Source organism: Bos javanicus, chromosome 13 (assembly GCF_032452875.1).
Source record: "Bos javanicus breed banteng chromosome 13, ARS-OSU_banteng_1.0, whole genome shotgun sequence".
Taxonomy (NCBI): Eukaryota; Metazoa; Chordata; class Mammalia; order Artiodactyla; family Bovidae; genus Bos; species Bos javanicus.
In genome coordinates, this window is record NC_083880.1 from 47,873,204 (window position 1) to 47,897,456 (window position 24,253).

Below are 24,253 nucleotides of genomic sequence, written 5' to 3' on the forward strand. Positions count from 1 at the left end.
GAGCACTGGTGGAATATTTCATGGCATTCCATTACCAAATGCAGATGAGTGACAGGTGCTTGAGGGTTCATGATGATGTTCTCGCTGAGGTTTTCTGAGGAAGTGTCCTCTAAACTCAGACCTCAAGGATGAGAGGAGCTGGGAGGCACAGACTGAGGTGAGAGGATGAGATGTGAGGTGTTGGGTGGATAAGTCTTCCAGGAAGAGGAAAGTACCCAGGCACAGGCCTGAAGATGAAAGAAAGTCCTTGGGACTGAAAGAAGCTCAATGTGATTGCCTCAGAGTTTGGCAACAGAAGAGGCTGGGAGGTAGAACTGAGGGGTCAGAAGGCAGTGATAAGAGTCTGGACATTTTCTTTAGAGAATGGAAGCCATTGAGCAAGGGAATTCCTGACTAAATTCAGAGTTTAGAAAATCTGCACGCAGGCTTGAATGTCCCAAGAGAATCCCAGGTTTAGAAGGTCTTTTCTGAGTGCTCCAGCCCTCCTCTTTCTGAGCTATGGAATTTGTGTCCCTTATTCTTTGCTGTTGCCTCATGCTTCATGCTTCACCACAGGTTTCTATGGTGGCTAAATTGAAAGTTCCACGCTGACATGAGGGAGGGGTTGCTTACTTTTTACTATGGACTGAATTGTGTCCCTTGCAAGTTTCTATGTTGAAGCCTGAACTCCTGATGTGATTGTGTTTGAAGATGGGGCTTTTGGAGGTAACTAAGGTTAAGTGAGGTCATAAGGATGGAGTCCTTGCCTAATAGAATTAATGACCTTCTAAGAAGTGGAAGTGGAGAAGGCAATGGCACCCCACTCCAGTACTCTTGCCTGGAAAATCCCATGGATGGAGGAGCCTGGTAGGCTGCAGTCCAGGGGGTCGCTAAGAGTCGAACATGACTGAGCGACTTCCCTTTCACTTTTCACTTTCATGCATTGGAGAAGGAAATGGCAACCCACTCCAGTGTTCCTGCCTGGAGAATCCCAGGGACGGGGGAGCCTGGTGGGCTGCCATCTATGGGGTCGCACAGAGTCGGACACGACTGAAGTGACTTAGCAGCAGCAGCAAGAAGTAGAAGAAAGAGAGGTCAATCTTTATCCACATGCTAACACTGATGGAAGCCCATGTGAGGATACAGCAAAATGGCAGCCAGAAGAGACCCCTCACTAAAACTAGATCATTCTGGTACCCTGATCTCAGGCTTCTAGCCTCTACAACTATGACAAGATAAACTTCTGTGGTTTAAGCCACACAGCGTAGGGTATTTTGTTATGGCAGCCCAAGCAGACTAAGACAGACTTCCAGGCCCTGCTCCATCCAGTATTCCTGGGCTGGGACAACCCTTTGAGAGATTTCAAAATCTCTCAACCCTCTGATCTTGATCAATCATTAAAGATCATCAATGTTATATTCCTATCATAATCACAGTTTCATATCTTTATATCCAAGTACTTTTCTCACCATTATGAAGCCAAGAGAACGTGTAAAGAGATGGTTTTACTGCAGCAATAAATATGTATAATAATCTGATGTTAACATAATCACCCATCTATTCAGTTTACTCTGAGAAGACACATCTTAGGTCTGTTTGCTTTTCCTTATTTGAAAACTCTCAATCATTACCTCAATATGCAATTGCTAACTCCCGAGGTTGGGTGAGCTGCGTGTGGTATTTCGGGCATGTGTTTATAAGAATATAGCCTTTGTTTTATGTTGATAGAGCAATGTTATCTTCTTCTGGCTGCCTTTCATAGACAAGGCAACTGTTCAAAACAAATTGCTTGGCAAATGCAAATTGTTTTGAACAAATTTTGCAAATTTGGACATGATGCTTAAGTTGACTTTTAATTTCATTGAAGTATGTTTCTTTGCAAAGTCCCTAAGCCCAGTAAGTGAGTCTTTCAAGAAAGCAAGGAGAAGTACCAGTTTCTCTGGCAAGATCTCAGGGGAACTAGGAGCCCTGTTGCTGCCAAAGTGTTGTCTCACCACTTCTGTCCATGCCAGAACCACCTTTAGTTGTCCTTTTCTCTGGATATTATATCTTCTCTAACTTCTGTCTAATAATATGATTTTGTGCCCATTTGAATCTGTATGAATTTGTTTCATGAGAATCAAACTCAAGAAGTATCAACTTATTTTATATTCCATTTTTTCTTAATTATTATTATTGGCTGCACTGCACAGCATGTGGGATCTTAGTTCCCTGACCAGGGATTAAACCTGTGCCCCCTGCATTGGAAGGCAGAGTCTTAACCACTGGATCAGCAGGGAAGTACTTCAACTTACATTAAACTCTTTAATGAAACTAAATCTGGCTCAACCTCCATTGGCTTTAGTAGTGAAGAAATCCAATCCCAGACTTTGGGTGAAAACCTTCTTCCCACTCCACCAAGTATCTTGCCTTTTGATCTGGAAGAAATGGAGTTGCCCTTTCTTCCTCCTTCATCTCCTCTCATTTGGGTGAAAGTTCTTTGCCAAAGCCCCTGTGTAGCAGCGAGGGTCCCAAACTCTTTGCATACTTGCAGCCAATCTATTCAGAGGCCCTATCTCTGCAGATTTGAAAACAGTTCCTACCAGGTTTCAGGAGAACTAATATCCTCCATCCCCAGCCTGCCCCTTGTCCTCATGTAATATACCTCTACCCTTCAACAAAGAGTTTAACAGTCACCATAATCAAGGTATGGAACACTTCTACCACCCCAAAATGTTCTGACATGTTCCCTTCCCTGACTCTAAGCCTCAATCAACTACTGATTGATTTTCTGTCTAGGATATACCATTCTATCCACTCACTTGTTGATCCACATTTAGGTTGTTTCCAATTTTTAGTGCTTGTGAATAATGTTTATAACATTTTCATACAGGTTTTTATGTGAACACATGTCTTTGATTAGATGTTCAGGAGTGAAATTAGGGATTGTGGATCATAGTATAGGTATATGTCTCACTATAGTAAGTTTTTGTTTAACTGTAAAAAAAACTGCTAAACTATTCTCTAAAGTGGCTGGACCATTTTTTTTCTGAATAGCAAAGAGTTTATTAGTAAATACATGGTTCCAGTGACAATAATAAACTCACATGAACAGAAGACAATAATCAAATCAAAAGAACAAATGCTTGCTAATCATCAGAAAATCTGTGACTATTAGGGCTGTCACATAGAAATCCAAAATCACTCAGAGGCCAAATCTAAAGAAGATATGTCCACTTATTAGTTTGTATGGAACAAGTCCATAGTACCTGAAATCTGTAACTGTAGATTATCACCTTCTAACCAAACATGACCTGTTGGCACAAAACAATGTCTTTTGAAGAAATCTGCTGGGCTACTGGTGAGAATTTTGTCTTCTTCAAAACCAATTTGAAATATTGATCACTTGGGCTTTTTGTAATCATAATGTCATCTCTTTGGATACCATAAAAATGTCGATTAAGACTTTCTGCAAAGACAGTATCTGAATTTTGAATTGTAGGCTCCATTGATGGTTCAAAACACATGACAACACTACCAACATATTCAAAAGCACCATGGGCTATACAGCCATACTAAATAGTATAGCTAACAAGCCAAAACATTTTTCCCAGAACAACACAAAGCATAGTTCTATGTAGACTCTGCCACCATTGACCATAGGTCTTTTCAACATTCAAGCATTCAGTTTTTAGTGTAGTTCCAGGGCTTCCAAGAAAAAAACATCTAAAGCATGCTTCAAAGCACATATAGGTGATCCATGATTTCAGGATTCCTGGACCTGCAGAAGTCTGCTTGGCTGTACTATTTTGTGATCCTACCAGCAAGATATGAAAGTTTTAGCTGGTTCATATCCTTGCCAACAATTAACATTGTTAACCTGTGTATTCTTAGTCATTCTAGTAGGTGTGTATTAAGTGAAATTTAAATACATCTCTATTCTAAATATACATGGAAATAACTCCATATAACAATACTAATGCCTCTGAGAGGGATATCACTTAGTTTAAGATGATATTGAGGCAGGAGGTAGCCACCCCTCACCCCCGCCCCACCATGTAAATACTCCGACATGAGACTAGCAGGACAATCAAGGCAGGAGGCTAAGCTCTGCCCAGAAAGGAGATAAGAGACCACATATCTCTCATTCTTGAAATCAGGAGAACTCCTCAACTGCACATGGGCAGAAAGGTTCCTTGGAGCTCAAAAGGGGAGTGATGCTAAGTGATGCTAACTACCCATAGGCCTCTTTGGTAGAATCCATCTTGGCTAAGAGATGTGTGGGCACATGTGGGAGATCTTGAGATATACCAAATATGAACTCTGAACCATGAAAATCAAAATGATTGGCTAAAGGAAACCTGGAAGAAATGCCCCTTATAAGTGATTCCAACTACAATGAGGGCACAACTCTGCAATTCTCTCTTTGAGTCTGCCTGTGTGTCTATCCACACATACTATACTTTTTTTTCTCCTAATAAACACTTGACTTGTTTCACTACATTTCATTGTTGTGGGTATTCTCCTTCAGCGAATCTGCAGAGTCAGGGTCTTGTCACTGACCATTGGTCTAAATGGCTAGGATTCAGTGCTCTCACCACCGCTACCCAATCCTCAGTCTCTGGCCAGGAACTGAAGCTCTGCTTCAAGCACCTGCAAGCCAAGGCCACCCAAGATCAATATCAGCTAACATCTTAGCTAGTATTCATTCATATAGTTTTTCCAGTATGCAGAGTTTAGGATCCTGGCTGCTATTCAGGGGCTTTGGCAAAGAGCCCTCACCCAAATGAGGGGAGGAAAGAATGCAGGAAGAAAAGGCAACTCCACTTCCTCCAGATCAAATGGCAAAATACCTGGATTGCGTAAACCCCAGGTGGTGGCCTGATCCTAATTGAGTGGCAGGAAACTTTTCACCAAAAGTCTTGGATTGGATTTCTCTACTACTAAAGCCAATGAAGGTTGCAGCAGATTTAATTTCATTTAATAATATAAAGTAAGTTGACACTTTCTGAATTTGATTCTCATGGAACAAATTCATATATATGAGCCTAAAATCATATTGAAACTCAATGACTTCCTAGGAACCATACAATGGTTCTTAAACTTTTATCAAAACATTTAATGTTATTTCATTGGAATGGGAAATGGGAAAATGAATGATTGCCATTATTAGAGAAGATAGACTCTTCTCTTTTTAATTTAATTAGCTAATTAATTTAGTTTTGGCTGTGCTGGATCTTCGCGGCTGCTTGGGCTTTTATTCTGCTCCTGTGAGCAGGGTCTATGCTCTGGTTGTGGTGTGAGGCTTTCTCACCACAGTGGCTTTACTTGTGGACCATGGGCTCTAGGGAGCTCGGGCTTCAGTAGTTGAAGCAAGTGGGCTCAGTAGTTGTGATTTCTGGGCTCTACAACACAGGCTCAATAGTTGTAATGCAGGGGCTTAGTTGCTCCTCAGCTTGTGGGATCTTCCTGGACCAGGGATTGAACCTGTGTCTCTTGCACTGGCAAGCAGATTCTTTCCCATGAGCTACCAGGGAAGCCCCAAGGCAGACTCTTTTCAAACATGGGAAACCATTTCAAAGGGATTCCTTGTTGGGAATTTGGGGAAATCATTAGAGATGATTAAGGTGAGAGCTAGTGGATGGCAAAATCTGGAGAAAAATGTTGTTTATTCTTATTATTTTTGGAATGACTGTATTTATTAGACCTACTGCTAGGTCTTGTTGTTGAATGTGTGAATATTATGAACAACAAATATGGTATTTTATCACACACTTGTTTTCTTAATATTTTTATTTCTCTCTTCTACTACAAGTGAATCCTAATGTAAATGTAGGGTTTTTTCCCCCCTTATTTTATGCTTTTTAAAAATGGCATTCTGAGAAGGAGCCTATAGGCTCCATTAGATAGCAACAGTATATAAAAAGTTCCAGTGTATGGGCCCATCCTAGAAATTCTAATTGAACCTGACACCAGGAAATCTGTATATTTGCTTATACCTGCTGTCATGCAAGGGTGAAACCCTTTGAGGTTAACACCTGTCATACAAGGGATAGGGGCCAATTCTAAAATGTCATACAGCATGGGTAAATGTGATATTGTAATTTATAATAAATATATATTTATGGTATAACCACTTTGGAGACAGTATGGAGGTTCCTTAAAAAATAAAAAATAGGATACATGTATATGCCAGGCTGAGTCCCTTCATTGTTCACCCAAAACTATCACAACATTGTTTGTTAATCATCTGTACTCCAATACAAAATAAAAAGTTTAAAAGAAAACCAAAAATAAAACTACCATATCATCCAAAGTCTGACTCCTGGGCATATATCTGTAGAAAATCATAATTTGAAAAGATACGTGCACCCCAATGTTCATTGTAGCACTGTTAACAATAGCTAAGACATAGAAGCCACCTAATATCCATTGACAGAGGAATGGATAAAGAAATGTGGAGAAATGGATAAAGAAGATGTCATACATAAATGCAATGAAATATTATTCAACCGTAAAAAAGAATGAAATAATGCTATTTGCAGCAACAAGAATGGACCTCGAGATGATCACACCAAATGAAGTAAGCCAGACAAAGACAAGTACTGTATGATGTCGCTCATATGTGGAATCTAATTTTTTAAAAATGATACTTACAAAACAGAAACAGACTGATAGATACTGAGAACAAACTTATGGTCACCAAAGGGGAAATATAGTGGAGAGGTTACCCTCTCCAGGAGTTTAGGGTTAACAAATGTACACTATTTATGAGACAGATAACCAACAAGGACCTATGATATCACCAGGAACTCTAGTCAATATTCTGTGATAACCTACATGAGAAAAGAATCTAAGCAAGAGTGAATGTATGTATATGTATAACTGGATCACTTTGCTGTAGACCCAAAGCTAACACAATATCATAAATAAACTCTACTCCAATAGAATTCTTCTAAAAAATTAATATGTGTGTGTATATATTTTGTATATATATATATTTATATGTACATATATATATATATATATAGTCTTCATCTCTGTTTCTGGCACAGGCTCCTAAAACTCTTGGATTTTCCAAAACAATAAGAGTGACAAAGCTGTATTTTATTATGCTGATGAGGTAATTTTCAGACTAAACCAAGGATGGGGGCTGGTTGCTAGTGAAACCAACCATGACTGGCAGGTTGGAACTTTGAGTTAAACCTGCCTGACCTCCGGGAGGGTGGAGGGAGAAGATGGAGGTTGACTCAGTCAACAGTCATCTGTGTAATGAAGCCTCCATAAAAACCCAAAAGAATGTAGAGGTTTAGGAAACCTTCCAGGTTGGTGAATATGTGGCAACTGGGGAACATGGCTCTCTCAGAGAGGGCATGAAATTTTAAGCCTTTTCTCCACACTGTGCCCTATACATCTCTTCTGTCTGGCTATTTCTGAGTTGTATCCTTTTATAATAATCCAATGATCTAGTAAGTAAAGTGTTTCTCTGAGTTCCATGAGCCACTCTAGCAAATCAAACCTGAAGATGGGGTCCTGGCTATCTCTGACTTCTGTACAGTCAGCCAGAAATACAGGTGATAACCTAGCCTGGACTTGCAGAGGGAAAGCAGTCTTGCAGGACTGCACTCTTCACCTGTCAGAATGAGTTGAATTGTAGGTACCCAGCTCATGTCTGGAGCAGTGCTTGTTCATGGTATGACCCTATACTCTGCCTCCCTGACCCTGAATCAGAATTGGTGGCAGAACCCGAATCATTAAGGAAGCAGCTTGATTAGGGAAAGGAAAAACTAATAAAGGGAAAAGTAGGCATCCTCACCCCTTTTCATACCTCAAGGAAGGTATGCCAAGATCAGGACGCTGGTGGATATGCTATGAGTTCTATTCTAGTGGAAAAACTTCCCACCCTCTTACGGCACACACTGATGCCAAATAGTCTAGACTGGAGATGTCAGTCTCCAGTCTAGACTATTTGAATGAAGTTGTCTGGGAATGCCAAACACTTTGCAGCGAGGGCAGTAGGGACCTTGTAGTACGAGGGTTATTGCATTCTCCTCATGGCCAAATATCCTGGTCCAAATGCACCAGAGCTCCCACACTGTGTCCAGCTGCTGTCCTGGCTCTGGCAGATTGCTCCTTGATTTAATGAGAATCTGAAGATCATACATCTGTCTTTCTCATCCTGGGTTTGTAGATTTTGCCTTTTCACAATAAAGACAATAAGATAAAGATACTGTGTGATGTAGTAAAATGTGTCCAACCCTTTGCAGGACAAGTGACAACCTTAAAAGGAACCATCTGGCAACATAGCTGATTTTCAACAAGCAGCCAGGAGAGATGTATCCAGGAAAGCATGGAGCCCAGGCAGCATTTAATGATCACTTGGGTCCAACTATACATTTTACTAATAATATACTTTGAGAATCCAGATTCTTAAAGGCTTATTGTTCATTTTCCACTTTGAGAGGCAGTTTAGCAGCAAGAAGACAGGGCCGAGACTCCAAACCCAGAGAATTTTGTCTCTAAGAGCTTTCAAGGCTTGAGGGACTCCTTTGGAATTTTGAGAACATATTCCAAACACATTTTCTTTTGGCTGTTTGTGACCTGATATTATTGTGTACAGCACGGATCAGTTCATTATTGCTCCTTTAACTACCCATTTTACTTGCTGATGATTCTGTGGGTCAGCCTTTGAGTTGGGTGGTCCTGATACCCTCATCTGGGGTCACCGTGGTAAGTGGAATAATGTACCTCCTCCAAAGATGTTGATGCTTTAATCCCTGATATTAAGTCTGGTTATGTTACATGGTCAAAGGGACTTTGTAAATGGAATTAAGTTTATGGACCTTTGGCTAAGAAGATTATCTTTGATTGTCTGGATGGGTCCAGTGTAGTCACATGGGCACTTAAAAGTGTAAGAAGGCAGAAGAGTTAGTCACAGAGATGTAATGGAAGAAGAGATGGGAGAGATTTGAAGTGGCAAAGGGACTTGGCCCATCACTGCTGGCTTTGAATATTGAGGAAAGGGTTCATGAGCCAAGGAGTACAGGAACAGCCCTCACTAACAGGCAGCAAACAGGAGACCTCAATCCTACAACTGCAAGAGGCTGAATTCTGCCAACAGTCTGAATAAGCAAAGAAAAAGATTCTCCCCTAAGACTTCTGAAAAGGAATGCAGCCCTGCTGACAGCTCAGTTTTAGCCTGGTGAGATCTATCTTGGAGTTCCAGAACTGTGAGGTGATAAATGCACATTGTTTTCAGCTGGTGTTAACTTGTTCTATAGCAATAGAAAACCAGTACAGTCACTCACATTGCTACAATCAGGCATGACAGGCCGGATGAACTGAGCAGCTCATTTGCATGTCTGGTGGTTGGTGCCAGGAGATGAGGCTGGCCTACTTTACCTGGAAAGAGAGAGCAGTAGCTACAAGGGTTCTTAAGGCTTTGCTCAGAACTCCCCACAATGTCATTCCTGCCGTATTGTATTTTATTATTTACTATTGTTACTATTATTATTATTATTTTGGCTATGCTGGGTCTTCGTTGCGGCCCACAGACTTTCTCTATTTGCAGCAAGTGGGGGCTGCTCTCTTGTCGCAGAGCACGGGAACTAGGGTGAGAGGGCTCAGTAGTTGTCCCTGCCACATTTTATTGATCACAGCAAGTGATAAGGTCTGTCCAGACTCAAAGGGTAGAGAAATTATTTCCACTCTTTAATAGGAGGAAATATAGAGGCATATTGGAAAAGGGCAGGTAACGCTTGGAAAGGAGGAGTTTGTGGCCATTTTTCACAATCTGCCAGACAGGAAACTTGTGCAACAACATTCGGTAAGAGGGATCTCTTCTGTTGACATCCTGTTGGCATTAGGGGATGAAGCTGAAAACAGTAAATATACACACTTCTCATTCTAAGGAGAGCTGTCAACCCCCAGGGTTGGATGCTTCCCCCGGTGAGTGGTGTTGGAAGGAAGTGGCTTAGCGGGGAATGGAGTGGAGAAGGGGTGGATTTCCCCATCTCTAAATCAAATGATTGGGGAGGCTCCAAAGGAATTGCTTAAACAAAGTGATGATTTGCAGGAAGAAGAGATAAACATCTTAATCCTGACTGCCTAGATTATAAATCTGGAGAGGAGACTGATGATGGGAGCTCATCCATTTGTTAACCATATATTTCTTGGGCACTGTAATGATTAATTTTATGTCAAATTGAGTGAGTCATGGGGTGCCCAGATACGTAGTTAAATATTATTCTGGGTGTGTCTGTGAGGCTGTGTTTGGATGAAATGACATCTGAATTGGTAGTGAAGCAGACTGCCAACCTTAATTTTGATGGGCCTCATCTAATCCTCATCTAATGAGCTTCCCTGCTAGCTCAGTTGGTAAAGACAGACCTGTGCTCGATCCTAGGGTCGGGAAGATCCCCTGGAGAAGGAAATGGCAACCCACTCCAGTATTTTTGCCTGGAAAATCCTAGGAGCAGAGGAGCCTGGCAGGCTACAGTCCATGATCGGAAGAGTCAGACATGACTTAGCAACTGGTTTCCTTTCCTTTCTGTCTAATCCACTGAAGGTCTGAAGAAAACAGAGATTAGGAAGAATTTGCTCTCACTCTGCCTGATGGTCCTTGAGCTAGGACATTGGTCTTCTTCAGCTTCTTTTATAAAAAACTTAATTAATTAATCTATTTTTGGCTGTGCTGGGTCTCTGTTGACGCACAGGGTCTTTCTCTAGTTGCAGTGCGTAGGCCTCTCATTCTGGTGGCTTCTCTTGTGCGGAGCATGGACTCTAGAGCTGGTAGCCTTCAGTAGTTGCAGCTCGCAGGCCCTAAAGTACAGGCTTAGTAATTGTGGCACATGGGCCTAGTTGCCCCAAGACATGTGGACTCTTCCCCTGTGACCCCTGCATTGGCAGGCGGATTCTTAACAGATCTCTCACCTAATCTGCACATACCTTGGGTTTCCCAGCCTCCAGAACTGTGAGAAATACAATTTTTGTTGTTTTTAATCCTCCCAGTCTAGGATAGTTTGTTAGGACAGCCTCAATGGGCTAAGATATATATGTCCTAGTATATATATCATAATTTTTATGTATATATATACACACACACACACATATGTATATATATATATATACACACACACACATGAATAAAATTGGCATTTTCACAATGCAGGAGTTAGGGGCCTAGACCATTTCCTCAGTCAAAAATTCAGATATAACTTTATAGTGAGTGCTCTGTATCTATGGTTCTGCATCTATGGATTCAACCAACCATGGATGGTGGATCGTGTAGTACTGTGATACATATTTAGTGAAAGAAATTCAGATATAAATGGACTTGTGCAGTTCAAATTCAAGGATCAACTGTATATATACTTGAGTTTATTTCTCTGGAGAACCCTGACTAATACAGGTTCTTACTGTGCATCATATCTTGTTTTAAGTTCTGGGGATTCAGCACTAAATAAAATGGGCAATAATTCATGGAGCTTACATTCTACTGGGGAAAACAAACAAATGAAAAAAGTCCACAACAAGACAAATGTATGGGAAAATGTTAGAGAAAAGTTAAGGGGAAAAAACAAAAGCAGGGGAAAGGAGAGGCTGACATTTTAGATCATGAAGTCAAGATAGGACTCATTGCCAGGGTGACATTTGAGAAGACGTTTGGACATTTGTGACTCTTGAGAGAGTTGACATATGTCCCCTGGAATATGGGGTGCTCATGAACTTAGAGATTGGCAGGGCTTCCTAAATGTTCTCACTTTGAAACAGGGAGGCCCTGATGAAGCAGTCCCTGCCAGGTGAGCAGTGACCACACTGTAGTGTGCCTCAAGAGGAAAGGGGTGGAGCCTTTTCCTCATCTTGTTTCTCAGCCTGAGGGCATGAGCAGGAACCTCAAGGGACCCCCAGTCTTTCTTATGAAAGAGCACAGGGTAGAGTAGAAACTGATGTCAAGAGGCTGCCCTAGTTGTCCAGTAAGGAGATGTTTCACCTTGTAGAGGGCCTGCAGCCTGGGGCTGGCAGAGGCTGAGGGGACTCAAGACTGCCACTGCCTGAAGGGATCTTCAGTGGAAAACGGTCCAGATGACGTTATGTAGCACTCCAAAAGTACCACATGCACCATCTCAGCAGAGCCCACCAGCCATGTGGGGGTCACCAGCTGAGGGAGTCCGCTTAGGAGGCCAGTCATAGGAGAAGGTCAGAGGGCAGAGCCTCATCTCATGGGAAGAGCTCAGGGTAGGGAGGGGAAGAATCCTGGAACATGGATTTCCAACTCTCTGAGAGGGTGAGTCTAACTTCCTGATGATCTTCTGTTTGGAGGTAGGTAACAAGTTATTTAAGGTAGTTTAAGAGAAAGAGGAGAATTTATGATGCTTATATTGGCTTAACTCACAGACCAGGAAGCAGATGTAGGAGGGCTCCAGGAAGGAAGGGAGCCTGAAACAGGAACCTCTCTCTCATCACTGATTCTCTTGTCCATTCTCTTCTCTCTCTCCATCACTCTATCTCCCTTCCTCCCTTCATCCCTTTCTCTTCCTACAGACTGACTTTCTCTGCTTCTCCTACCCATCACTGCACTGCAAATCTCCTTAGTTTGCATGAGAGAGCCCCCAGCTTCCTGTAGACAATTGGCATGTTCTCTCTCCCAATTCAAGATTCCAGGGAGAAAGGATGTGATCAGATCAGCACAGGCAGAAACTCAGCTTGTGTTCAGCCAGCTATAGCCAGATGTTGGGAATGTGCTATATGATCACTGCTGCAGCCTTCCCATAGATGCAGACCAGAAGACAAGAATGTGCATGCAAGTTTATTTGGGATATGATCCCAGAAAGCACTGTAGGGGGGCAGCAAAGTGACATAGGGAAAGGAAGGAAGCTATAGATATGTTATTAATAGCAAAGGGTGGGCAACTGTGCCTCAGTTCCACAAAGGCCTCTGGGAGAGGGTGAAGAGCACACCTCAGAGCTGTCCAACCTGAGGGGTGAGGGAGCTGGGGTACCTATCCACCAGCTCCTATCAGTCACTGTTTGAGGGCTGCTCCCAGAGGTATTAATTCCCTGCCCTCCCTGGAATTAGCTCAAGTGGAAAACCCTAGCACTTGCATCAAGAAGCATTTGGTATGAATGATGAGAGCTGTATGGTCAAGGCGTAAATAGCACCTGCTATAGATAACATTCAGGAATGGGAAGAGAGTCTCAAAAGAACATGGTTAAAAACGTGATTGGAGAAACTAAAATTTTCAATACCTCTCTGCCTTAGATTTCCTAATGAATTGACAGTATACATGAATTAAACTGTGAAGAACTTACTAGCCTGACAGCAGTCACGTGTGTGTAGTAGAAATGGACATAGACAGACAGAGAATCTGTCCTATACTATGAGTGACTTGAGGTGAGAAGGAGGGAATTGAATTTTTGTTTTAAACATTCTACATTTGCTAGAAGCCATTAAAATGTGAAAACAGATGATAGAGGAGCAATGAATGATTGTTGTCTTTCCTTTACATCGTTATAATGATGTTTGTGTAGTAATTAGACTTGAGAGTAAAACCATGCTCCTAAAATGCTTTCTTGTTTTTAACTTAAAAAAAAAATGCCCTCCATCTTTAACTTTAGAGGCAGAAAATCATATTTTCTAATGGCCTCCAGAGCTCAGTTAGTGTAAAGTCTTCTTTGAAAATAATGGAAACTTTATGCTCAGTCTCTTTAGTGACTGGAGCAAGACAACAAATGAGACCCAAGAGAATTTAGGGCTCAGGGTTTCAAATGACATCGAGTCTTAAGTGATCATATGGAGAGAGGAAGGGTTGCACCCAAGGGGCCTTGGTTACTCATTTACATCACAAATGTAACCAGAGATGTCTGGAGGTAGAGGGTCCTGGTGGGAACAGAAACATCTCCCCAACAAATGGTGCTGCATGTACTCCTCTGGGTATCCTCCCTACTTCTTGAAATAAGAGGTGAATTCTACCAACAGCATGGAAATGTCCTCTCTGCATTTTTCCAGCCCAGATTGCTAAGAACACAGAGTTTTCCTTGTATATGATAATTCCCCTACAGTCTTGAAAATGTCTTAAAACAGTTCACCAGACATAAAAAATAGTTACATCAAAATCTTTAAAAAATTGCCCTTTAGGGACTTCCCTGGTGGTCCAGTGGCTAAGACTCCATGCTCCCAATGCAGGGGGCCTGGGTTTGATCCCTGGTTGGGGAACTAGTTCCCACATGCTTCAACTAAAGATCCCGTGTGCTGCAACTAAGACCCGGCACAGCCTAAATGAGTTAATAAAGATATATATTTTTAAATGGTCCTTAAAAAATAGTGTAACTATTATCTGTTCTCCTATTTAAAATATTAATGGGAAATACTCAAAACATTAGCAATTTTTGTTTGTTCCTGAGGGATAGAATTACACTTGATTTTTACTTTTAACTTTTATCTGTAGTATCTATATTTTCTACAATAAACATGTATTATATGTTTATGTATATTTTTTCTAAAGATGGAGAGTGAGAAAGACTCAGCTTCAAAAATCAAAAAGAACTTGTCTTTATAAATATTGAATACTGCTTGAGTCAGAAGTCACCAAAAATAAATTTGAAAGACAAGGGATAGACTGAGAGAAAACATTTGCAATAAGTATAGCAGGAAAATAATTTTAATATACATATATATGATTCAAATCAAAACAAAAAAGTAATCTGATAAAAATCAGACAAAAGATATTTATGGAAGTTGAAATTCAAATTTCCAATAAACAAATAAAAAGGTCTCAAGTTCACTAAAAACCAAGGAAATAGAAGTTACAACCAGTAAGAAATATAATTTTTGCCTACCAGCTTAAGAAACATTTTAAAAATTGGTAATATCTAGAGTCTGTAAGAATGTGAATTCTCTAAGAAAATTTAAAAGTCTAATAGTATCCAGTGTCTACGAGGATATGTACTATTGAAAATTCTTCTCCCAAAGAGAACCTAGTGTTACACGTCAACACTTTAAGTGTGCATACCCTGCACTCCAATTTTAGGTACCTAGCCTGGAGAAATAGTTACCCACATGCACAAGAAGAGTACGCACAAGAAATAGCTGAGTCATAAAGCACTGGAAATGATGCAAATGTCCAGCAGGAGAGAATGGCTATGTAAACTATGATTCATCCATGCTGTTGAAAACCATGCTATAACTAAAGAAGCAGAGACACTACTTTGCCAACAAAGGTCCGTCTAGTCAAGGCTATGGTTTTTCCTGTGGTCATGTATGGATGTGAGAGTTGGACTGTGAAGAAGGCTGAGCGCCAAAGAATCGATGCTTTTGAACTGTGGTGTTGGAGAAGACTCTTGAGAGTCCCTTGGACTGCAAGGAGATCCAACCAGTCCATTCTGAAGGAGATCAGCCCTGGGATTTCTTTGGAAGGACTGATGCTAAAGCTGAAACTCCAGTACTTTGGCCACCTCATGCGAAGAGTTGACTCATTGGAAAAGACTCTGATCCTGGGAGGGATTGGGGGCAGGAGGAGAAGGGGACAACAGAGGATGAGATGGCTGGATGGCATCACTGACTTGATGGACGTTGAGTCTGAGTGAACTCCGGGAGTTGGTGATGGACAGGGAGGCCTGGCGTGCTGCGATTCATGGGGTCGCAAAGAGTCGGACAGACTGAGCGACTGAACTGAGCTGATACATAGTAACATAACAAGCTCTTAAGAATAAGGGCAACATGGTGCAGCAGTAACCAATGAAGGCTTTAACACCAGCTGGCCTGGATTCAAATCATAGTGCTGGCCCTTCCTGCCTGTCTGTACTCAAGTATTCCAGTCTTCCACTCTCCCATTTGTAAAATGGGAAAAGTAATAGTATTTGCTTCCTGTGCTGTGCTTAGTCACTCAGTCATCTCCAGTTCTGTGACCCCGTGGGCTGTAGCCTGCCAGGCTCCTCTGTCCATGGGGATTCTCCAGGCAAGAATACTGGATTGGGTTGCCATGCCCTCCTCCAGGGGATCTTCTCAACCCAGGGACTGAACCCAGGTATCCCGCATTGCAGGCGAATTCTTTATCATCTGAGTCACCAGGGAAGCCCTAGGGTTTTTCTTTTCTTTTTTCTCCCTTTTTTGAGAATTAAGCGGATTAACGCATGTAAAGAATTTTGAATTATGCCTGTCTCATAAGAAATGTATCAATACTCTTAGCTGTCATATGTTATTAGTTGAGAAAAGCAAGTGGTAGAAGACCAAGAATTATTATAATTATATTATCAACTTAAAAAGCACAATGTGAGAGTTGCAAGTTAAGTTTTATTTCGGGAAAAATGAGGACTGCAGCCTGGGAGATAGCACTTCAAATAACTCAGAGAAGCTGCTCCAAAGAGGTTGTGGGGGAAGGTCAGTATGTGTGATTTTGGTGAAGGGGGAGCTCAATGCAATCAAACACTTAAAAAGTTTCTGCTAGTCATGAGGAGCTTCTGTCACCATGAAGGGATTTAGTGCTTTTGCAGATGTGAGGAGATGCAAGGACTGGGATCATGAAATCTAACTATCTAAAGACCTATTCCACCAGTTTTCCTGGAGCCCTAAGTGCCTCATTCTCCACCTGGAACTCCCTTCAGGGTGTGTCAAAGGTCAACAGAATAGATTCAATCTCCACAGAGGCAGATGGCAAATGCTGTTGCGTCCATGTGTGCTAAATTGCTTCAGTCGTGTCCAACTCTTTGCAACCCTATGGACTGTAGCCTGCCAGGTAGCCCCCCAGGCTCCTCTCCATGGGATTCTCCTCCAGGGGACCTTCCCAACCCAGGGATAGAATCTGCAGCTCCTGTGTCTCCTGCATTGCAGGCAGATTCCACTAACGCCACCTGGGAAGCCCTGGCAATTGCCCTTGCTAAGTCACTGCAGCTGTGTCCAACTCTGTGCGACCCGATAGACGGCAGCCCACCAGGCTCCCCCATCCCTGGGATTCTCCAGGCAAGAACACTGGAGTGGGTTGCCATTTCCTTCTCCAATGCATGAAAGTGAAAAGTGAAAGGGAAGTCGCTCAGTCATATCCGACTCTTAGCGACCCCAGGGACTGCAGCCTACCAGGCTCCTCCACCCATGGGATTTTCCAGGCAAGAGTACTGGAGTGGGGTGCCATTGCCTTCTCCAGCAATTGCCCTTGGCAAGCACGAATGTGTAGCTGACAATATCAAAGCTTTAATATTAAAGATAATATTTCTAGTGCACATGTCTATAGTAAAGTGAAGTCGCTCAGTCGTGTCTGACTCTTTGCGACCCCATGGACTATAGCCTACCAGGCTTCTCTGTCCATGGGATTTTCCAGGCAAGAATACTGGAGTGCGTTGCCATTTCCTTCTCCAGGGGATTGTCCCAACTCAGGGATCGAACCTGGGTCTCCCACATTGCAGGCAGACATTTTACCATCGGAGCCATCAGATAAGCTGGTGTCTATACTTACATAGCATGTCTACTTGTATAGATAACAGTTTGGAGGAAACACACCACATTAAATAGCAATTTTTATTTTTAGAAAAAGGAGGGGCTCGGGTGTGGTTGAAACAGCCAAGGGCCTTTTTCTGTCAACTTTACACTTTGTATTGATTATTTTTTCACAACAATAAATGTAACTTGTGAAAATACCATAAAAATCAATTAAAATATCTTAAAATCTTAAAATCACAGCCTTGCACATGAACACACACACACAGCTTTAACTAAAGCAAGGCAATAAAGGCTTTGACTCTAAGCTCTAAGATACAGACTTACAAATGTTTTACTCAAAGAAGTCAAGCAATTGTGCAATTTTCCGTACTGTATTGTGTCTATTAGGGCTTTATAAGTAACTTCCTTAGCAATATGAAAACAAATATGCCGAGGCCTTGGTTAACAATACCTTGTAGAAATAGGAAGATACAAGTGATCTGTTCTGTTAACAACCATGATGCCCTCTAGACTTGACTGGGGGCCAGTTTTGCGTAACTTTCATCAGGTGTTGTTACCAGACACAGGTTTGTACACCTAAGACACAGTGAAGTCTAACAAGCCAAAACATCAGAGTTTGGAGCAGAGCAAGGTTTATTGCAGGGCCAAGCTAGGAGAACAATGGCTCATGCTCAAAACCCCTGGACACCTCAAAGGTTTTGGGATAAGTTTTTAAGGCAAAATTGGGGATGAACAGAGTGTGTGACTTTCTTCTGATTGGTTGGAGGTGAGGTAACATGGTGGTGTTCCAGGAATCTTGTGCTCAGCCTGAAGATATCATCCTTTACCTGGGTGGGGCCTTAGTTTCTGCAGAAGAACTCAAAAATATTGTTATGTGCATTTGTTGAGGAGGAAGCAGGACCTTGCTTTATCTCTGAAGTATTGTTTCTTGACTGCTCCTCCTTGTTTCCATATCCCTTCCCTTCCCTGATAAATGGCTATTTGAATCTGCCCTTTGGAACTCAGGGAAGGTCAAAGAGGCTTAAAGAAGACTATCTCCTAGTCCTAGAAACTGGGGATATGGAAACGCTCTGTAGCTGAGAGGACCCCACAGTATCCTGTTCCATCTCAGTATCTTAAAATTGCACCTCTGCACTTTCTCACAACTTCCAGACAAAAAAAGGTGGAGTGGTCTCATCCAGTGGTGCAGAATTTATCTTGTGTTTTTGGAAGAAATGCTGGTGAAGAGAGGGTCCAGGATGAAAGAGAACTTTCCATCAGATGCACTGTGCCTTGGGACTCATGTGACACTCTTGTGTCATCCTGAATGATGAAGCATTTCACTCTCTAAAGCTTATTATTCGGAGAAGGCGATGGCACCCCACTCCAGTACTCTTGCCTGGAAAATCCCATGGGCGGAGGAGCCTGGTAGGCTGCAGTCCATGGGGTTGCTAAGAGTCAGACACTACTGAGCAAGAAGTCTTTCTAAAATACTGAACTAAATATTCTTACACAATAGTTTCTGATGTGATTTCTTAAAATTTATTTTTTTTTTTTAAAAGTCAAATATGGCTGAGATAGGAGGAAAGGGGGCAGAGCACAACATCAAAAGGATGACACAGCCTTTGACAAACACAGGATATGATGAAAACTGGTTAGAGCAGATTAGACCCAAGACGGCAGAAGATTAGACTTCCAGTAGACCTTGAGCCTCATTACATGCTCATTATAATCCATTAGCTAAATGACACACTCACCGGTGCCATGACAGTTCTGAGGCCAATCATAAAAGGCCAAAATGTGGCTCAATTCCTAGAAATCCACGCCCCGCCCCAAATAGTTGAAATAGTCATCTCACTCATTAGTATATGCAATTACTCAGCCCATAAAAAGTAATCATGCCATACTTGGGGACCACTGTCACATTTTGAGATGGACCGCATTCTGTCTATGGAATATGCATGTCATTTATTTAGTACTTATTTTACTCTGGCAAGTAAGTCTTAGTTGCAGCACACAGAATCTTCCATCTTCATTTTGGCATGAAAAGTCTTAGGAGTGCACTGGGAGCGTGGAGTCTTAGTCACAGGATCGGCAGGGAAGTCCCTCACCATTATACTTTTTATCTTTTTCCTGAAAAAAAAAAAAAAAGAGCTCTAATTCAAACACTGATTGTACTTGCCCTGCAGTAGTCTATCACTTCACTATCACAAGAGGTTTATAAACACATTGCTGTTGTTCAGTTGCTAAGTTCTGTTTGACTCTTTGCAACCCCATGGACCACAGCATGTCAGTACTGAAAGCATCCCTGTCCTTCACTATCTCTTGGAATTTGCTCAAACTCTTGTCCATTGAGTCGATGATGCCATCCAACCATCTCATCTTCAGTTGCCGCCTTCTCATCCTACCCTGAATCCTTCCCAGCATTAGGGTTTCTTACAATGAGCCGGCTATTTGCATCAGGTGGCCAAAGTATTGGAGCTTCAGTTTCAGCATCAGTCCTTCCAGTGAATATTCAGGGTTGATTTCCTTTAGAATTGACTGGTTTGATCTCCTTGCTGTCCAAGGGACTCTCAAGAGTCTTCTCCAGCACTGTTAGGGGAAGTACACTGACTGAAACCACCTACCCTGGCCAGGCACCTTGGTAACCATTTGCATGAGTTGTTTTACGACAGGAAGTCCTGATAAGGAACAAGGAACTAATAATTACCAACCAGAAGAGTTAAGGAAAAGTCAAAAGGTGACATCATGTGTCCAACCACCTCCCAGAATCCTTCTCGCTGGCATCCATCTTGGTTGAACAAGGCATACACCACCAGGAAGGACTCTGAGTCAGAACGATTGGCTAAAGACAGCCCAGAAACGAATCCTATCACCGTAAAACCTGAGACTGGGAGCCATGTGGCAGAGCAGTTCTCCTGGGTTCTCTTACTCTACTGATCTCTCTTCGGGCACACTTTCCCAATAAAATCTCTTGCTTTGTCAGCATATGCGTCTCCTTGGACAATTCCTTTCTGAGTGTTAGACAAGAGCCCACTTTCAGGTCCTGGAAGGGGTCCCCCTTCCTGCAACAGTACCAGAATTTGAAGATATCAATTCTTTGGAGCTCAGCCTTCTTTATGGTCCAACTCTCACATCCATACATGACTAATGGAAAAATCATAGCTTTGACTATATGGACCTTTGTTGGCAAAGTGATGTCTCTTCTTTTTAATATGCTATCTAGGCTTGTCATAGCTTTTCTTCCAAGGAGCAAGTGTCTTTTAATTTCATGGCTACAGTCACCGTCTACAGTGATTTTGGAGCCCAAGAAAATAGTCTGTCATTGTTTCTACTTTTTCCCCATCTATTTGCCATGAAGTGATGGGACGATCTTGGGATGCCATGATCTTCATGTTTTGAATGTTGGGAATCAAACCAGCTTTTTTCACTCTCCTCTTTAAACCCTCATCAAGAGGCTCTTTAGATCCTCTTTGCATTCTGCCATTAAAGTGGTATCATCTGCATATCTGAGGCTATTGATATTTCTCCTGGTAATCTTGTTTCCAGCCTGGGATTCATCCAGCCCAGCATTTTGCATGATGTACACTGCATAGATGTTAAATAAGCAGGGTAACAATATATAACCTTTTCCAATTTTGAGTCAGTCCGTTGTTCCATGTAAGGTTCTAACTGTTGCTTCACAGGAGACAAGTGAGGTGGTCTCATATTCCCATCTGTTTAAGAATTTTCCATAGTTTCTTGTTATCCACACAGCCAAAGGCTTTAACATAGTCATTGAAGCAGGAGTTGATGTTTTTCTGGAATTCCCTTGCTTTCTCTATGACCCAACAGATGTTGACAATTTGATCTCTGGTTCTTCTACATTTTCTAAATCCAGCTTGTACATCTGGAAGTTCTTGGTTCATGTACTGTTGAAGCCTAGCTTAAAGAATTTTGAGCATTACCCTGATAGCATATGAAATGAGCACAGTACCGTTTGAACATTCTTTGGCATTGCCTTTCTTTGGGATTCGAATGAAAACTGACATTTTCCAGCCCTGTGGCCTTTGCTGAGTTTTCCAAATTTGCTGGCATATTAAGTGTAGCACTTTCACAGCATCATTTGAAATAGGATTTGAAATAACTCAGCTGGAATTCCATCACCTCCACTAGCTTTGATTGTAGTAATGCTTCCTAAGGCCCAGGATGACTTCACACTCCAGGATGTCTGGCTCTAGGTGAATTGACCACACTGTTGTAGTTATCCAGGTCATTACACCTTTTTTTGTCTAGTTTTTCTGTGTATTCTTGCCGCCTCTTCTTAATTTCTTCTGCTTCTGTTAAGTCCTTGCTGTTTCTGTCCTTTATTGTGCCCATCCTTGCATGAAATATACCCTTAGTATCTCTAACTTTCTTGAAGAGATCTGTAGTCTTCCCCATTCTATTGTTTCCCTCTAGTTCACATGGCCTGACCCATATGTGCAAAAACCTTGCTTGGTCATACATATAACTGAGTAGGAAACTGTTGAGTTGGCATTATGCACACATTAATTTATTAAGTACTGCAAAATTGCTTCCTATTGCAATCATTCCAATTTTCACTCTCACTGGCAAAGTGTAACAGCCCTGTTGCTGATTTTCCACTCTCACCACAGTTGATATTTTCAGACTTTAAAATTTTGCCAATCCAAAGGCTCAGAAATCAGAGTTCATTGTTATTATAATTTGCATCTCCCTGCTGAAGAGCACTCTTTACATTCCTATACTTTATAATCTCCAGCAGTGACATTGAAGTCAGGACAAGACAATTATCACAGAGGACACTACTGTTCACTCTGTGTTGATGAATTACAAAAAATAATCTCTCACCCCCACTTTAGTGTCTATACCAATCAGAATTGGGTTTTGTCACTTTCAATCAAAGAATTCTGACATGTTATTGAGTGAAGTGAATTAATGTGTGGACTCCCACAGATAATTCCTGTTACCTGAAATCAGGTTTCCAAGGATGCTGACTTTAGCGTCCTGTGATAGCGCTAGTTGAGGCTGTGGTTTTGGTAGTTAGGGATCAAAGTGCACGATTTCATTTTTTTCCTACTACACCTGTGCCAGAAGCTGTAGCCCACCAGTATGCCCTCACTGACTCCTTTGGGGGCGGGGCCTGGGTCTTCTTCTGCTGCCAGGGCTCACATGATAGTCCAGAGTGCTCAGGAACCACCCACCCATTTGGGAGTGGCCCTTGATGTCTGGCTAGCAGGTCAGTTCCCTCTCCCTGCAGTGGGACACTCCAAGTTGTGTTCTGCCCAAGCTTCCAAAGGCCCCTCTGGTAGCCCACTTGAAAAGACCTGGGCAGGCTACCTTCTGTCCCACTGAGATTTCTTGGGATTGCCTCCCACATAAACCACTACTAAGTCCTGACTCAGAGTCAGCGTCTGTGAGTTTCCACTTTAAGACAAGATCTAGAAGTGGCCCTAGCAGCCACTAAGTGACCTTTTGGCCACAGGTTAACAGGAAGCAGGTCAATCAGTCTCAAGGAGGATCTTTTTTAAGATTAAGTGTTAGAAAGACTGATCGGATAATTAAAAATTGTTTTTAAGAAATCCCCTTTTTTTCTCTCTGGCTAAAAAGATAAAACATAACGTTTATAAAATTTTGAAAAGTATAGAAAATTAAAGAGAAAAAAATGTAAATTACTCATAATTCTACCACACAAGAATATTTTCTTTGAAAGTAGAGGGTAAATTGTGGCCCCTCAAAACTTAACATTTTCATTCCCTCCCCCCAGTTTTATTGAGATATAATTGACACTCAGCACTGTGTAAGTTTAAGATGCACAGCATAATTATTGACCTAAATGCACTGTGAAACATTTACCACAAAAAGTTTAGTTATCCTCCATCATCTCATATAGATTAAAAAAAAAAGAATAAAATGAATTTTTTTCCCTTGTGATGAGAACTTTTAAATTTATTCCTTTAACAACTTTCACATGCACCAAATAACATGTTAACTATGGTTGTAATTTTGTATATATTACTTCTCTAGTACTTATTTATCTTATAACTGGAAATTTGTACTTTTTCACCATTTTCTTCCAATTACCCCACTCCCCATCTTCCACCTCCAGTAACCACAAATCTTATCTCTTTTTCTATAAATTTGGGTTTTGTTTGTTTTTTAGATTCCACATAATTGAGAACATTCTGTGTTTAGAATCTGGCTTTGCAGAAGGATTATGATCCTAAGACTTCTGTAAGTGTTCTATTGTTGTGTATAGATGCAGCTGGATATAAACTGCTCGTACAGCATAAGGAGGAAATGACTCTTAGCCTCTTTAGTAACATAATAGGAAACTCTAAATGTAAACAAGGGTTTCTTCATCAAGGAACGGAAATTGGTTACCAACCAGTGCTTTCAAGTTCAGACCAGGGGTTTAGAAAAAAATAGGAAGATACAGAATGTAGTAGAGAAAATTAGGAAATGAAAATCTATAGCCTCAGCATGAAGTCTATTTAGTTTATTGCACAATTTTTCTCAAACAGCAAGGCAACAAATGGCTGGAGCAGGACAAATCTAGTTAGATTGATTTCTGATCATAAGAAGACATGAAATGTTGACCATCAAGTGAGGCAGAAGTGGGGTCTGGTTATAGTTTTAATAATAACAGAACACATTTTGCAAAGGTAACATACCTATAGATGGATTGAGACCAGGTTGAAATCCCCTAAGAAGACAACCAAGAAGTAACAAGAATAAAAAAGAAAATATTAAATCTGTGATGCTAACAGTCCTACAATAAAAACTTGGGTCCAAGCCCTTTCTTTAGGAGATGCTCACAGAAAGCCTAAATGAGGGTGTGAGAAAGAGAAGACAGGACAATTTTCAAGTATGGCTTCCTGCTGTA

At 41.5% G+C, this 24,253-nt stretch overlaps 1 long non-coding RNA gene and 1 pseudogene across 1 annotated transcript in view; one reads left to right on the forward strand and one right to left on the reverse strand.

Moving 5' to 3' along the window:
• Window positions 1-3,107: 3,107 nt before the first annotated feature.
• LOC133258848 (mitochondrial inner membrane protease subunit 1-like) lies at window positions 3,108-3,587 on the reverse strand (annotated as a pseudogene).
• A 5,883-nt stretch (window positions 3,588-9,470) lies between these two features.
• Window positions 9,471-24,253, forward strand: part of LOC133259304 (uncharacterized) — a 28,213-nt gene continuing 13,430 nt past the window's right edge. Inside the window, exon 1 of the long non-coding RNA XR_009740357.1 lies at window positions 9,471-9,906. This is a non-coding gene — a long non-coding RNA (uncharacterized LOC133259304). The remainder of the gene's footprint in view (window positions 9,907-24,253) is intronic.